The sequence below is a fragment of the Phyllobates terribilis genome, unplaced genomic scaffold, assembly GCF_046119375.1.
Source record: "Phyllobates terribilis strain yellow unplaced genomic scaffold, ASM4611937v1 Scaffold_1036__1_contigs__length_458957, whole genome shotgun sequence".
NCBI lineage: Eukaryota > Metazoa > Chordata > Amphibia > Anura > Dendrobatidae > Phyllobates > Phyllobates terribilis.
The window spans coordinates 366,212-384,085 of NW_027363796.1; the positions used below are offsets into that span (position 1 = coordinate 366,212).

At 45.5% G+C, this 17,874-nt stretch overlaps 1 long non-coding RNA gene across 1 annotated transcript; it reads right to left on the reverse strand.

Annotated features, from left to right (window-relative positions):
- Positions 1-1,291: 1,291 nt before the first annotated feature.
- LOC141242296 (uncharacterized) lies at positions 1,292-3,539 on the reverse strand. Its single transcript, XR_012306901.1, has 3 exons — positions 3,473-3,539; positions 3,089-3,181; positions 1,292-1,379 (listed from the first exon to the last, which is right to left on the reverse strand). It is a non-coding gene; the product is annotated as an uncharacterized lncRNA (long non-coding RNA).
- Between the last annotated feature and the right edge of the window lie 14,335 nt (positions 3,540-17,874).

Consider the following 17,874-nt stretch of genomic DNA (forward strand, 5'->3'; position numbering starts at 1 on the left):
CAAAGCTTGTTGAAAGGATGCAGCACAGCCAATCAACAAACTTTTCTGGTGTGGGCACTTCAGGCCCCATCACAGCCATGCCAAGTATTGGTATGCCTGTGATTGGCCGGCGCAGTATAAAGGGGACCCCATGTCATTTTTGGGGGTGCACCTCCCTTTAATAATCAGTGAAGGCTATGCAGACAGCCGTGAGCTGATATTAATAGCCTGGGAAGCTTCATGGACATTGGCCTCTTCCCAGAATAATAACACCAGACCCGAGCTGTCTGCTTTCCCTCATCTGGGCATTTTTTTATTTTATTTTTTTAATTATTATCTAAATACATGTACAGTAAGCTACACACACACTGCACTAAATTATATATCTCACTGACAAATTTCTAACTATGCACAGGCACCGGCTGGTGAATACCGTATTTTTCGGACTATAAGACGCACCTAGGTTTAGAAGAGCAAAATAGAAAAAAAATGTAAGCAAAAAATGTTGTCATGCTGCCCTGTTAAGGGGGAGGGGGTCTGCTGCTGACACTGTGTAATGTACCCCACTTCCGTTAATATACCCCATCCTGGTATATATGGCCCCCTCCTTCCTGTTATATGTGGCCCTCATCCCCATCCTGATATGCAATGGCACCCCAATCCACCATCCTGGTATGCATGGCACCCCAATCCCCCATCCTGGTATGCATGGCTCCCTCATCCCTCTTCCTGGTATGTATGGCACCCTTCATCCTGTTATGTATGGCACCCCCGCACACCCATCCTGGTATGTATGGTACCTTCATCCCTCTTCCTGGTATGTATGGTACCTTCATTCCTCTTCCTGGTATGTATACTATGTATGGCACTATTCATCCCTGTATGTATGGCCCCCCTCATCCTTCATCCCTGTATGTATGGACCCCCTCATCCCGGTATGTATGGCCCCCTTCATCCCTGTATGTATGGCCCCCCTCATGCCACATCCCTGTATGTATGGCCCCCCTCATGCCTCATCCCTGTATGTATAGCCCCCCTCATCCTTGTATGCATCGCCCCCCTCATCCTTATATGCATGGCCCCATCATCCCTGTATGTATGGCCCCCTCATCCTGGTATGCTTGGCACCCCCTGATCCCTGTCACGCTGCTCATAAAAAAAATAAACAATCAAACTCACCTCCTCTCTCCTCCAGCGCTGTGTTCCCCGAACATCCACGGGTCTGCCCATCCCTAATAACAACTGCTCCACATGAATTATTCTCACTGAATGACATCACACAACATGGAGCTGACTCTCTCGCTTACCTCGTCTCTTTTCCCTCTTTTCTTCATTTTCTGAGATTTCTTGCTCTATACTCAGATATATTGAAGATTTTCTTTCCACGTCAGCTGGAATTTCTAATCAGAAAGTAAATAAAAGCCCTCATTAACAATATATTCTTATAGGATCTGCTTTGTGTCTATAATGTAAGTAAAGGGACGACTTATTACTTGATACTACTGTGTGGTCACTGTGGCTGAACGACAGAGGAATCTTATTCATAAAGAGGTCAGGGATCATTGTTAGCCATCATATATGTGATGGTCCGTACTGGACATCTAGTGTCTCCCGGAAGTCTGTGTTACTGTTTGGGTTCAGCAGTCCGAACAAAGCTTGTTGAAAGGATGCAGCACAGCCAATCAACAAACTTTTCTGGTGTGGGCACTTCAGGCCCCATCACAGCCATGCCAAGTATTGGTATGCCTGTGATTGGCCGGCGCAGTATAAAGGGGACCCCACGTCATTTTTGGGGGTGCACCCCCTTTTAATAATCAGTAAAGGCTATGCAGACAGCCGTGAGCTGATATTAATAGCCTGGGAAGCTTCATGGACATTGGCCTCTTCCCAGAATAATAACACCAGTCCCGAGCTGTCTGCTTTCCCTCATCTGGGCATTTTTTTATTTTATTTTTTTAATTATTATCTAAATACATGTACAGTAAGCTACACACACACACACTGCACTAAATTATATATCTCACTGACAAATTTCTAACTATGCACAGGCACCGGCTGGTGAATACCATATTTTTCGGACTATAAGACGCACCTAGGTTTTAGAGGAGCAAAATAGAAAAAAAATTTAAGCAAAAAATGTTGTCATGATGCCCTGTTAAGCTGGAGGGGGTCTGCTGCTGACACTGTTATAGGGGTAATGTACCCCACTTCCGTTAATATCCCCCATCCTGGTATATATGGCCCCCTCCTTCCTGTTATATGTGGCCCTCATCTCCATCCTGATATGCAATGGCACCCCAATCCACCACCCTGGTATGCATGGCACCCCAATCCCCCATCCTGGTATGCATGGCCCCCTCATCCCTCTTCCTGGTATGTATGGCACTCTTCATCCTGTTATGTATGGCGCCCCCGCACACCAATCCTGGTATGTATGGCACCTTCATCCCTCTTCCTGGTATGTATGGTACCTTCATTCCTCTTCCTGGTATGTATGGCACTCTTCATCCCTGTATGTATGGCCCCCCTCATCCTTCATCCCTGTATGTATGGACCCCCTCATCCAAGTATGTATGGCCCCCTTCATCCCTGTATGTATGGCCCCCCTCATGCCTCATCCCTGTATGTATAGCCCCCCTCATCCTTGTATGCATCGCCCCCCTCATCACTTATATGCATGGCCCCCTTCATCCCTGTATGTATGGCCCCCTCATCCTGGTATGCTTGGCACCCCCTGATCTCTGTCACGCTGCTCATAAAAAAAATAAACAATCATACTCACCTCCTCTCTCCTCCAGCGCTGTGTTCCCCTCTGTGCTGGAATATTCACTGCATGCGTGGGGAGCAGTGACCACTCATTTTCCCTAATAGTTTGCACGTGGTAGCCGCAGCGCGGCTCCTGCTGCGCTCAGCTGTCTGTGTGCCCGCTATTAAAGTCCCATGAATATTCACCACATCCCGTTCGGGTTCGGGATCACGTTAGGGTAACATTCTTGAGCCTGATGGACCCGAACATCCACGGGTCTGCCCATCCCTAATAACAACTGCTCCACATGAATTATTCTCACTGAATGACATCACACAACATGGAGCTGACTCTCACACTTACCTCGTCTCTTTTCCCCCTTTTCTTCATTTTCTGAGATTTCTTGCTCTATACTCAGATATATTGAAGATTTTCTTTCCACGTCAGCTGGAATTTCTAATCAGAAAGTAGAAAAAAGGCCTCATTAACAATATATTCTTATAGGATCTGCTTTGTATCTTTCCTGCATATAGTAGAATTGTTCTACTCCTGTCCCCTATACATCTGGTAATCTGGAAAAGCTTTACAAAATTAGGCAAATGGAGATACAGTATGGGCCTATGGGCAACATAATTGGAATCCATGAAACATGTATAACATAGAAGACCACTAACAAAAATACCATATGAAAATATTTGAGCCTTGACATCAACATTCTCATTTTTTGTGCTGTAGACATGTACATACCTGACAATGGGGACGAGGGTGGCAAGCTGGTAATAGCATCATCTCTAATAGACACAGGAAAAGATTCTTTCTGCCTGTTTGGAAGAAGATAAACGTGTAAATTACAAGTAAATTCGGTATAGAAGGGGTTGTCTCACTAGATTAACATCAACAATAAGGCCTATTAGGATATATAACAGTTATGGTAGGGAAGGTTTCCTACTCAAAACTACCTTCTATAAAGCAGAGCGAAAAACCACTACCAAGAATGGCTGGCATGTAGTACTACATCTCTCCTACAGTGTGGGCAGCACTAAAAGTGCATGACTAGCTGCAATTATGGGCTGTCACCACCAGAGGTTTCTGAAGCCAAAAGCACAATGACTGCTAATCACGGGCGATGCATGCTGTATTTGTTGTTATGGTGTTTATGTCCTATATTTGGGTTTGTGCATATATGTCAGTATGGAGCTCCCAGTAATGACCCTAGAATCTACTCACATTTCTGAGATGCTTGTGCTGGATGCCGGGGTACACTCTGGAGGGGACTTGGGATCCTCATTGTTCATCCTCCTGGTAGCGGTGGTACAGAGCTAAATGCGGACAACAAGAAGATATTAAATACTTTTTTTTTACTTTTAGAGGTCTTTTTTTTACATATTTTAGATTTATTGTTCTCATACTTACTTTAGAAAGCTTTTCAGAAGAAGATGTAAAATTCTGGAAGTTAAAGCTCTCATTGTCCTCCTCATCCTCTGAGACGAGATGTTTGTTTATATCAGAGTGATCTACCAGAGATAAGTAATGAAGTATTATTAGAGATTGTTAGTTTAGCACAGTCACCATTTATCCATAATATTAATGGGAGCCAATTGTCTCAAATTATGGTAGACGAGACAAATAGCTGCTTTGTCTAGATGACGTCTCCTTCTACTTACTGATAGGGGAGCTTGTGTCCACGTCTGACAAAAGCTGAGGAACGTACTCAGGCTTCTGACTTAAAAGGTTGTCAAAGTCTACATCACTCAGGAATGGATGACCTTTGATCTGAAATGCTCCTGCTGTAGAAGACAAAACAAAAGTATTGCGGATATTGTCAGAGACTGCTCCATATCTGAACTGTTTAACTTAATCTGAACTAATGACATAACTGAGCAAACATGCAGGAAATATACTGAAAGTCATATTATGGCAAACTAAAAATGGATGAGCTGATAGAGAAGTGCTGAGTCTCATGGACTTGAGCGATATGTCCTTGGTGTAATAAGTAAACTGTTACCTGTCCCAAGTCTTTGTGCAGGAATTTTTCTGAACAGTTTAGTGATGAGGTTCTGAGCAACAAAGGGAGGAACGGGATTACAATCCCAAATTACACCTCCTGTTATATAGAAAAAGACAGAAAATGAAACCTCTTTATTGGACTGTACGATAAAGCAAAGGAAATAAGTAAAAAAATGTAACCAATCAAAGCTATAATCGGATTATTCTACTTACCTGTGACAACATTTTCATAAATCTCAGTTGGGGAATTTCCATAAAATGGAACCAATCCCACAAGAAATTGATGTAGTATGATCCCCATTGACCACCAGTCAACAGGTCTCCCATAGCCTTTTTTCAGGATGACCTCTGGGGCTACATAATATGGGGTGCCACAGACCTGGAAACCAATAGAAGAAAGAGATGAGATTGATGATACCATTAATATGACAAGTTCTCACCATAAAAACACAATGACAGAAGATAAAATATCAGTGGAAAAGTTCTCTAGGAATGAAGAACGTAGAGAAGAAGCAATAGTGTGATGAGATTTGTAAAGAACAAGCTGGGTTTCTGTAAGTGATGCTGACCTCATGGTCCCGGAACTCTCTGGTGATGTCCTCTGTTAATTGCTTGTAGATGTTGGTTTTTGGTATCATGACACCAACTTTTGAAAGCCCAAAATCGGTAACTTTAATGTGTCCAGCAGATGTTATCAGGAGGCTGCGAAAAAAAAGATGATTTTAGCCTTACAGACTATATGATAATAAATAATAACTCTCCCTCCTTATTATACTACAGGGGCACTTACTTCTCCGGTTTCAGGTCTCTGTGCACCACACCACAGCTGTGCAAGTATTCCACTGCAACAACCACTTCTGCAAAGTACAAGCGGGTCAAGGGGACAGATAAATGACCCCTGGTGTTTAGAAGGGTCTGACAGTTTCCACCTATAGAAAAAAAGGAAATATGACAAGTGAAGGGTTTATAAATCAGATCCCTGTGACGAATAATGAGAAGTGAGCAGATATATTTGGCAGGAGAGAATATATACAGATGTAATGGATAGTGCACATAATATTAGACTAAAGTAGTGGTAAAATGTCCTTAGCTAATTACCGTACATAAATACATGTCCCACTTAATATGAGTGGCCCCTCACACATAATTTTGACCACAACATAGAATGAGGATCCCCACACAGAATAAGGACTCCCACGGCACACCACTCAGTATGAGGACCCCACTCAGTTTAGGGGCATTCACAGTCGGCAACTCAATATAGGAGCATTCACAGTCTCCCATAGCCTCTCACACAGTATTATGTCTCCCACAGCCCCCAATTCAGTATTATGCCCATCACCAGCCACATCACTCAGTATTATGGCACCCACCAACCTCACTATTTCATATTATGGCCCTCACCAGCCATCTAATCAGTATCATGGCCCCCACCAGCCCCACCACTTATACAAATCAGTATAGTTGCTCCCACGAGCCTCTTAACTCAATATTATGACTCCCAGCAGCCCCACCACTCAGTATTATGGCTGACACAAGCCTCACTACTCAGTATTATGGCCCCCATCAGCCCCATCACTCATTATTATGGATCTCACCAGCCCCACCACTCAGTATTATGGCCCTCACCAGCCATCTAATCGGTATCATGGCCCCCACCAGCCCCACCAATCAGTATTATGGGCCTCACCAGCCCTCCAATCAGTATCATGGCCTCCACGAGCCCCACCACTTAGTATTATGGCCCTAACCATCCATCCAATCAGTATAATAGCCCCACCACTCAGTATAATTGTCCCCACTAGCCCCCCAACTCATTATTATGGCTCCCTTCAGCCCCACCACTCAGTATTTTGCCCCCCTGAAATCAGCATGATGACCCCCACTAGTGCCCCAAACAGTATGATTGGCTACTGCCAGACACCCATTTAGTATTATGGCCCCTACAAATACTAACATAAAAAAGCACTACTCATCTCACCCCATTCCCCAGGCATTCTGGTCAGTGCAGTGTGAGTACTGAGTCGCCACACTACAGGCGTGATGCTATTGCGACTTTTCACCTTCAGTGCACAGAGTCTCAGACTCACCACAGGCTGATGGTGGATCAGGGAGCTTTTGGCTTCTTGATCCACCATTCTGTTCAGCCATATTCGCATATTCTGAGGATGTGGCTATGCTGAAATTTTGATGATAGGAACAGGGATGGGAAACAAAGCAAAGTGGCGCAGGACCCCTCCGACTCATGGGCACCATAGCACCCGTGCACACAGATCAATGAATTTCCGGGTATCTTGGTAATATATAACCTATAGTAAATTCTCTGTGGGGATGTAGCCAACCACTTGGACAAATCCTAATTATATGAGCGGTGATAAGATGTAAGCAGACATGGATTGAATATAATATAATGTACATGTCCTACCTTCTACATACTCCATAACCATACACAGGTGAGATTTAGTTGGAAAGGAGCAGAGCATGGAGACCACAAAGGGACAATCAGCGAATGTTAAGATGTCCCTCTCCAGAAAGGCCAATTCCACTTTTCTTGGAGTATCCAGGTTCTGCTTGGCCATTTTCTTCATTGCAAAGATCTGGTGTGAGTCTTTATGGTGCACTAAGTATACGGCCCTGGAGAAAAGGAGAATCTATGGTTTATAATGAATCCTTATGAATAGTCCATCTATAGAAGTCATTACATGATCTTCTGTACCAATTCTTGAAATCTGGCCGTCAATGATATTCATTTCAAGAAATTAATAAAATAGCACTTTCTAGATCAACTATGGGAGATCTGCACAATGCCATGTCTGTCTGAGCCCTCACCCATGTCGCATTAGAGACATGGGACAGAATCTACCCAAATTCTTCTTGGCCAGATTCTCTATATTTGGTCAATAGATACGATTCTGTCCAAGTGAAATTTACTGCAAATTGAAATTCCTCCAATTGCTGTAAGAAGAAATTTATTATGCTCCTCCCATACCCTATGGCATAATAAAAGAAGGGGATGGAAGTAGTTAAAAAATAATAAAACATGTTATACCCACCTATCCTAGGCTCTCACCTGTCCATCACTGCAGTCCTGCGTCCTCTGTGCCAGTCTTTGGATGTTCTGGCGCCCCCTTCTGGTGCTGAGGCCAGTGATTGGACTCACATTGTCATGGTGGAGGATGTGGGTGCAGATGTCATTGACGTCAGTATCGTGTCAATCCTCACGTGACCGTGTGCAGCCAATCTCTCTTATCAGCTCCATAATGGAGCCGCCCCGAAAAAAACAAAGTCCGCTGAGGAGGAGAAGGAAGCCCTGGTGGAGGTGCAGCATAAGAACAGGTGAGGGGCTAGGACAGGGGAATGGAATATATTATTTTAATCTCTTTCCTTAAGGGTATGTGTCCATATGAAGTATTTGGAGCAGAAAGTTTTCCACCAAATCTGCATCCCTAGGCAGGAAAAACTATGCAAAAAAGAGGTGCGTTTTGTCATGTTTTTACCTGCGTTTTTGTTGCAGATTTTTCCCCACTTATTATTATGTGCGAAATCTGCAGAAAAAATACTGAAAGAAATGACATGATGCAGATGTGCTGCAAATCTGCAAGGAAAAATAAGCATCGTGTGCATAAGATTTCAGGAATCTCCATCACTTGGCTGGCAACATGAAATCCCTCAGGTTTTGTGACAATTCTGAGCAGAAAAAACAGCAAAAATGCAAAAAATCTGCAATGTGTGCACAGGCCCTTACAGTCTGATTTGTTATAGATCAGTTTGCTCAACAGTATATAAATGAGCTGAATAGTGAGAATTAGAACAGTGATGTGGACTCAGATCATTTCCCTATGATAACGCTGAATGGCAGAGCACAGAGGCAGAAGCATTGTCATAGGGAACCTGAGAAATATGGATTATACCAACAGAAATCTCACCCAAAAGCTCCGCTGCCGATCAGTTTGGATGTTTGGAAGTCGCTCATATGCGGCTTTCTCGCCGGGATCAATGATTCAATCAAACTCTATAAAAAAATAAGAAATGATTTTCAGATAAAAAAGCTGCAAGAAAAAAGCTCCGGATACAAAACCATCTTCCACCTATGTTATGTCCCAGCTGATTTACACTGATTGTATGTAGGGGGCGATACAAGCAGGACGCGCCGCAGACATGGGGGTAATTTAAGGGGGATCCGCCATACACCGGAATATTGTACAGTGCAGAATAATATGGGAGATCACAGAAGAGAACTGAAAAGGAATCTGTCAGCAAGTTGTTTTTTATATGTAATCTAAGAACTGCATGAAGTAAGGGCCGAAATCCTGATTCCGGCGATGTGTCACTTACTAGGGTCTGTGTCGTTGTTTTATTAAAATCAGTGTTTAATCAGCAAGAGATTATCACTACAGGACTAGTTGTCTTGTGCCATGTAGTCCTATTGCTCTGTGTAACCCTGCCCCCACCACTGATTAGCGGATTTCTGCCTATCCACAGCGTACTGTACAAGAAAGCTGCCAATCAGTGCTGTGGCAGTTATACATAGCCCAGCATGCAGAGAAAGAGAGATTTTATCACAACTGCTGCACCCAGTAAGTGACATTGCTGGAATCAGGGTCCCTGCCCCTACATCATGCTGCTCTCAGATGAGTAGCACAATCTGGTGACAGATTCCCTTTAGTATAAGTGCTATTATCTAACACAATAGTGTCATCTACATTTAGAATAGAGATGTCCCATGGTTATATGGGGATAATACTGGACGTGTCATTCACACCCCATGATCTGGTGATATACTGACATCTCCCTCTATGATACTTACAGCGGCAGGTTCTTGGATCTCCGGGATCTCACAGATTACACTGTCAGCATCCGCCAGCACAGTTGTATCTAAAATAGTGATAAAACGATGAAGAAATAAAATGTATTAGATGATATCAATCCTATATACACAATACAGCAATATAATGGAGAAATGGCAGGACGTCTGTAAATGGGGCTATTACTAATTATATGGGGATTCTAAATATGAGAACGTACGGCACATCCCTAGACAGATACATGTAATATAAATGATGGAGGAATCCCCAATCATCACATGAATGAGGAACTCATCACCCTCACTGTACATGTGAGTGATGGGAAGAGACAGTTCAAGCAGAGCAGCCATATGCAAATTAGCCTGGAAGTGCACTGGGGGCTTGTTACTGCACTCTGACTCCCCCCCCCCCCCAGTGAACTTCCATCCAGATTTATATTAGATTTCTCATGACTAAGACATTGGATCCTGATCCTCCATCCTGGTATATGCTCCCCCATCCTGGTATATGCTCCCCCATCATGGTATATGCTCCCCCATCTTGGGCCCCCATTATAGTATGTGCTCCTCCATCCTGGAATATGCTCCCTTATCCTGGTATATGCTCCCCTATCCTGGTATATGCTCCCCAGTCCTGGTATATTGTCCCCCATTCTGGTATATTGTTCCTCATCTTGGTATATGGTCCCCCATCCTGGTATATGCTCCCCTCCATCCTGGTCCCCTATACTGATATATGCTCCCCCATCCTAATCCCCTATCCTGGTATATGCTCCCCTATCCTCGTCCCCCATCCTGGTATATGCTCCCCCCATTCTGGTATACGCTCCCTCATACTGGTCCCCTATCCTGGTATATGCTCCCCCATCCTGGTCCCCCATCCTGTTATATGCTCTCTCATCATGGTCCTCTATACTGGTATATGCTCCCCCATCCTGGTCCATGCTCCCTCATCCTGGTATATGCTTTCCCTCATCCTGGTATATGCTCCACAATCCTGGTCCCCTATAGTGGTATACGCTCCCCAATACTGTTCCTCTATCCTGATATATGCTCCCCAATCCTGGTCCCCTATCCTGGTCCATGCTCCCCCATCCTGGTTCCATATCCTGGTATATGCTCCCCCATCCTGGTCCCATATCTTGGTATATGCTCCCCCATCCTGCTCCATGCTCCCCCATCCTGGTATATGGTCCCCCATCCTGGTCCTTGTTCCCCCATCCCGGTCCCCCATCCTGGAATATGCTCCCCCGTCCTGGTCTATGCTCCCCCATCCTGGTATACGCTCCCCAATCCTGGTCCCCCATCCTGGTATATGCTTCTCCATCCTGATCCCCCATCCTGGTATATGCTCCCCCATCATGGTATATGCTACCCCCCATCCTGGTATATGCTCCCAAATCGTAGTCCCCTATTCTGGTATATGCTCCCCAATCCTGGTCCCCCATCCTGGTATATGCTCCCTCATCCTGATCCCCCATCCTGGTATATACTCCTCCATCATGTTATATGTTCCCCCCCAGCCGGGTATATGCTCCCCCATCCTGGTCCCCCATCCTGGTATATGCTCCCCCTCATCCTCTGGCGCCAGTCTCCTCCACCGGCCTCTCTGAAGATCAGGGTATGTCCCCACTGGAGATCGCAATACACGGTAAGCGCCTACGCATACCGCTTTATCAGTCACCACACTCCTCCTCCATCCTCATCCTCCTCCCTCCCAGTCTGGGATGTGTCTTTCTGTCTCTGTCACATCCCTGATTATATTATAGGTAGAAGGTCGGATGATCGGCTTACCTGTAATCAGATCACTGGTCAGTTCCGGCTGACTCGTATTAGGGTCAGGGATTATTTCCGGGTGTAGATTTTGCCCATCTTTGGTGTTGCCTTTTGCTGTTTCCTAATAATTATAATATATATATTTAATATGTGGAAGATTTCACCAAATCACGAAACACATAAATCAGGAAGCACTAAACCCACATTTACAGATGCAGCAATTGTAACTATACAAATAATGCGCCATCTTGATAATATTTCTCAGAAAGTTCTCTGATTTACGTGGATTAAGATAAATTAAGATTGAAAAATCAAACGTTCAGTGTAAACTTCGACTTTTCTGCACTGATACCCCAAAGCTGTGTTACCTGCATTCTTTATATCATGGGTACATCTTGTACTCCATTCCCTACAGTATTGGGTGGAATTGCTTTACACTGCAGTTCCTCTCCACAAGTCCATGTTAATATAGTGTAGAAGAGACTTGTGTGCACTATTATCGCCTATTATCTCAGCTTCAGCATTTACAAGCAGGAAGACTCTGATAATAGTGATAGACAGAAGCGGTAATACAGACTTCCCACCACTGAGCTGTGACTACATCAGCAGAATACAGACTGTCCTCACAGGCGAGGGAGCAGCACAGACTGGCGGCCATACATTTGCTGAGCCTGCCAGGAGCTGACAGGAGGCCTGTAACATCTACCACCAGATCTGATATCTGACTGCTGATCTGGAGAAGATCAGAAAACAAGGACGTGTGATAGAGATGACGGCTCCTTACCAGGCGTTCCGATGAGCGGGCCCGACGTTCCAGTACAGACAGGACTTTCTCGGCGAGTTCTTTAATAAAAGCCAAATCGCCGTTTTGAAATCTTTTTTCAGCCTATAAAAAAGAAAAGAAATAAAAATGAAAATCCTGAGTGAGAAAGGGCACAATGGAGGCGGCCATTGTATGTGACATCTGCTCCTCTGAAGAAGTTTCTGTCCCGCTATTATTATCTATGATTATGGAGAAGATTTGTGCGGAGCGTCCACCGCTTACCTGCTGTAGTAAAGTCCTGATGTTCTGAGGTAAATCCGTCAGATAGTCTGACGTTAGATGACCTTGGTAGTGTTTGGTCAGGCAGTCATTTACTAGCTTTATCACCATCCGGTGAGTGAAGCTGAGGACGCCATCAGGTGGTAGAAGCGCAGTGTCTGGGTTATTATTGATAATAATCTCCCATAGTGCGTCTACCTGAAGATTATCCAAAAGTAATTCAGCCATAGCGAAAAACTGCAAATGCTATCAGTCACTATGAAGCCAAGAAAGGCACCCGTGACCCTGTGTACATTCTATAAGTAATGGCTGTGAGCTGTGATGTCATAATGGCCGACCATCACCAGTGATGTCATCATGGAATCTTGTCACAGAATGTTAAACTGGCGGCTCTGCACAAAAAGATGCCACCTAGCAATACTGAAAGTGCAAACACCATAGAATGAATTACATCTCCATGTTATTATGGACGTTTTATTTTATTTCCAATTACAGCACAACCAGGATAAGGGGATGTTCACACGTTGCATTTTCACAGCATTTTTTTCTACCCCGAAAACCTGAGTGGTAGGAGGAAAAACGCTGCATACAATACTCGCGTTTTTGCAGCTCTTTTAATGTTTTTTTTTTTCATTTTAATGGGTGAAAAGCGCTGCAAAACTGAAAGAATTGACAAGCTGCAGATTTAAAAGAACAGGAAAAAAAATGCAGCGTGTGATTGAGAGTTTAGAAATCTCATTCTCTAAGCCGGCTCTGTAAAATGCAGCGTTTTCCTCAGAAGAAAAAAAACGGCTGAAAAAAAACTGCCAACTGTGAACATACCTTAAAAATATACTCAGTTATGTTACTGGAAACATTGTGTAGATTTATTTCTCATGTGTCTTTTTTTACCAAAGAACATTTAACTCATTGGTTGCACATGACTATTAACAACTGTGACAACTATTGAGCAATTAAAGATAAGCGACTGAAGTTATAAATCATTGAGATCAGGGGTTGGCAATTCATTTTCCTGAGGGGCCACATAAGAAATTGTGACTGTTGTGGCTGAACTAATAGGCTGAGAATTAATTCTACTATGCTCACGCGCCATGCTCAAGCCCCCGGCCCGCATATTGTGCGGCTGTGACAGCTGACAAACATGCAGGAAATGTTTTCCATACACATGGCCTTAGCCATGTTGGTTATTGGCATTCCTGTGATTGGCCGGCTGCATTGCGTCATCGGGTTTATAGAAGACCCTGTGAGGCGAAGCTTACCACACTGTCCTCTGGAAGCAGTTCAGAGAGAGTTGATCTAAAAAGGGAGAGCTTATATTATTCTACGTCCCACCCTAAATATTATACAATTGTACCCTTTACTACCTTTCATGGTGTTTTTAACATTTTCTGACCTATTTAATAAGTAATGAATTTTAAAAAATGACGTGGCGTCCCCCCTATTTTTAATAACCAGCCAAGGTAAAGCAGACAGCTACAGGCTGATATTACTGATATTATCAGGCTGGGAAGGTCTATGGATATGACGCGCCCCCTGGGCCGTGGGGTACCCGGTGCCGGGCTGGTAGATGCTGGGGGTTGTAGTCACAGTGGCGGTGACCCGGTCCGTGACCCAGGGCGGTCAATCCAAGGGAAATTATATGTATAGGTTTTATTAAAGAGTCCAACTACGCCACCTGTGGAATGCGGCTAAAGGGGTCGCCGCTGCGGAGCAGTCCTTTTAAGCTGGTGGTATTGCAGCAAGGATGTTATGACTCCCCACAGGAAGAGTTAGCTTCAGGGCAGGGTGTAAATGTTGGTGGTTGTGCAGGGTGTCGTAGTGCAGTAATAACCACAGAGTCAGTATAGTGCAGTCCCAGGGTCTTTACTGATGACAATTAGGCAAGCCTGGATTGGAGTACTGGCTAGAGGTAAGAGTCCGGTCAGCCTGGAAGCAAGCATAGAGTCCTCCTTGCCAGGTGAGGTTGTAGGCCTCCCCTTCTCACTATACTCTTTGGCTTTGCTGCTTGTAACTGTGCTATAGCCCATGTCCCTGAGTGTAACGTTCTGTGCTCACCCGTATGGCTTGCAGTTCGGGCCATACTCATGCGTTGATCCCACGTAGCGGTGCTGGTCCCTCTGTGCTGCTGAGCCTCCGGGCGTCTGATGGGGCCAGGAGACCTTCAATCTCCTGCCCTACGGTATCTGCTGCTGGGCCTTCAGTGCCCCAAAGCCTCGGACTCCGGTGTCCGGTCCTCTGTGTTTTTTCTAGCTAGGATAAGCTACCTTAGCTCCAGTCCCTAGCTCCTCTCTCTTCGACGTCCTAAACTCAACTCCCAATACTAAGACTAACTAACCCCGCCCCCAAATCCCAGTTGCCAAGGGGAGGAGCTCCCCTTGCTGGTCTGGAGCCAGGAAAATGTTGCATGCTTAGTATCCCTGACTAGGGGATCCCTGCTTGCTTCCAGGCATGGCATTACCTCTTTTGAGGGAGGCAAAGCCACTGTGGCAACTGTACCACTGGGGTGCCACATTCCCTCCTTGTTAATTTCAGTACTCCCGGACTGAGAATATTTTTCAAAAGTAACAAATAACAACAACAAGGCACATAGAAAATTATTAACATTACAGTCTTTAGCAGGTTACAGTATAATCTGCAACCAGGTGTCCATTTTCCTTATTAAGGTGCAAACTTGAACATGAGGGACCCGTCTGCAAACCCTCAACGTAGGCCCTGGGCGTGGCTGCAGGGCATGGATGATCCAGGTGTTGGACCACGTCTTCGGCCATGCCAAACGGGTTTTTGTTCTAAGGTCATTTGTTATAATCATAAAACCAATAAGGGGGGCACTCTAATAAGTGCAACTATTTACAATGGAAAGTTCTTTGGTTATTCACTGTCCATAACCTACAAGTCTTTGTACCCCTTTCAGGTAACTGGATAAACACATATAAAACTTGTCAAACTGGCAATGTCTCTGGCATACCCTTACGGGTAACTATATACAGCATACATTTTAATACTTTTATACTTTAAACTTTACATTTTAGTTTCTCCAACGGGCAGGGAGCTGACCTTTTGTACTCCTAGTCGATCTACGTAGTACATCGGTAGTTACTGCTCTACCCTGGTCCCTTGTGTCTACCCCTGGTGTGGTGGGTTCAGTGTGAACTACACTACAGGTATTCTGAGGTAACACTGGTAGGCTGGGTAATTTCCTACGAATTATTTGGCTCACCATGGGTACGACAGGTTCACTGCTAGCAGAGGGTTGATTCTCCTGGTCTGCTGATGATGAAACTTCCGTCTCTGGGGCCAACTGGTCTTCCAGCTGTTCTGGGAGTTCTGCAGTTTCCGGTGAGGCTGCTTGGAGAAAGTTAATGACCGGTACTACAATTGCATTGTTTACCTGTGTCCACGACCGGGGAAATTCTCTGAGCACTGTTTGGACCACTTCCTCCAATTCTTCTGTGGGCTGAGGGTTGTCTTGATTTTGTTTAGTGTGTTTTAACTGCTCAGGACATATCTTCAAGTGGTCTCTTGAGACTGCCGCTGAAGTTTCTCCTCCATCTCTGATGAGGCACACTTAGGTGTTATCGTAACTCGAGGGTAGGATGGTGTACGGCTCTACCTCCCACTGATCATCTAGTTTGTGGAGTCGTCTCTTTCTCTTAGGAACTTGTTCTCCAGGTAGCAAGGGGACAGCAGGTGCATGTTGATTTTAAGTTTTCTCTTGCTTCTGTCTTGCCTGGGACAAACTTCTTTCAACACACTCTTGCACTTTGTAGTATTTTTGCTGCCGCTCGGTATCCCAATCCGCATCTGGTGAGGTTATCTCTGGTGTTAGGACCCCCATGTCCAAGTCGACAGGCAGCTTACCAGGTCTTGCCCTCATCAGGTAAGCGGGTGTACAATTGGTTCACCGGGATGTGATTATATAGATCCACCAGATCTGGCAACTTCTCTGGCCACAGGCTGCATTCTTCAAGACGCAACGTCTTCAACAGGTCTATCACCACCTGGTTCATCTTTTCACACAACCCGTTGGTTTGGGGGTGATACGGCATTGTCCTGATTTTCTTGCAGCCGTACAGGTTGCAGAATTCCTGGAACACTTCCGCTTCGAAGGCTGGACCTTGATCAGTAAGCACACGGTCAGCGTAACCGTGCAGGCGACAGAAGTGCTTTTGAAATGCCTTGGCTGCCGTCTGAGCCGTCTGGTCTTTCACTGGCACTACTACCAGAAACCGGGAGTAGTGGTCTACGATGGTGAGAGCGTAGACATAGCCTGACCTGCTTGGGGCTAGCTTCATGTGGTCCAAGGCTACCAGTTCGAGTGGCTGTTTGGTGATGATGGGCTGCAGGGGAGCCCTCTGGCTGTCACGGTCTTTTCGTCTCAGGTTGCATGGTCCGCATTCTCAACACCATCTCTCGATTGCTTTTCTCATGCCAGCCCAGTAAAATCGCTCACGTAGCAGGACTTCCAACTTCTTCCAGTGTCCTGCTCCATCGTGGTACTCTTCTAAGACCATCGACGCATCCCGCCTCGGGACTACCACCTGCCAGACAAGTTCATGCGTCTGGGAGCTGATGCTTCTTCGACACAGCTTTTCTTCGTAAATTAACAGTTTGCCCTTCTTCTTCCACAACTGTTGGGTCTCCTGTGGAGTATCTGGGTCAGGGCGCGAGTCAGCTTGCGTCAGCAACTCCTTGACTAGGCGGACAACCGGGTCGCTATCCTGCGTTTCTGCCCATCCATGGTGGGGCAATGAGTTGAACGTGACCTCTCTATTGGCGTAGCACCTGTTCTTCACACAATGGGAGCACTGGGTTACCCCATGACGATGGAAAGCTGGTATCTCTATCTCTTCCAGGTCTTCCCCCCCATCTGGAAAGTTGGGCATCCTGGACAGTGCGTCAGCATTTGCATTTTTGTGCCCAGCCCGATACTTGATGGTGAACTTGTAGTTAGATAGTCGGGCCATCCATCGTTGTTCCAGGGCACCAAGCTTCGCAGTTTCCAGGTGCATCAGCGGGTTATTGTCCGTGAAGACTGTAACTTTGGAGGAGGAGAGATAGTGCTTGAAGTGCTCTGTCACAGCCCAGACTACGGCGAGGAACTCCAACTTGAAGGAACTGTAGTTATCGGGGTTCCTTCCCGTGGGCCGGAGCTTCCTGCTGGCATAGGGAATTACTCCCTCTCTGCCCTGCTGTATCTGGGACAGCACCGCACCTAACCCCACGTTGCTCGTGTCCGTATGGAGTATGAAGGGTTGGCCATAGTCGGGGTAGGCCAGCACTTCGTCTCCCGTGAGGGCCATCTTCAGTCGGGTGAAGGATTCATCTTCTGGCCTATCCCATTTGAACGGAGGCTTCGGGGTTTTGGCCTTTCTGGACTGGCCTACTAGGAGGTCCTGCATAGGTGCCACTATCTTGGTGAAGCCTTTGATAAACCTTCGGTAGTAGCCTACCACCCCGAGGAACTGCCGCACTTCCTTAATAGTGGAGGGCCTTGGCCAGTCCTTGATTACGGTGACCTTT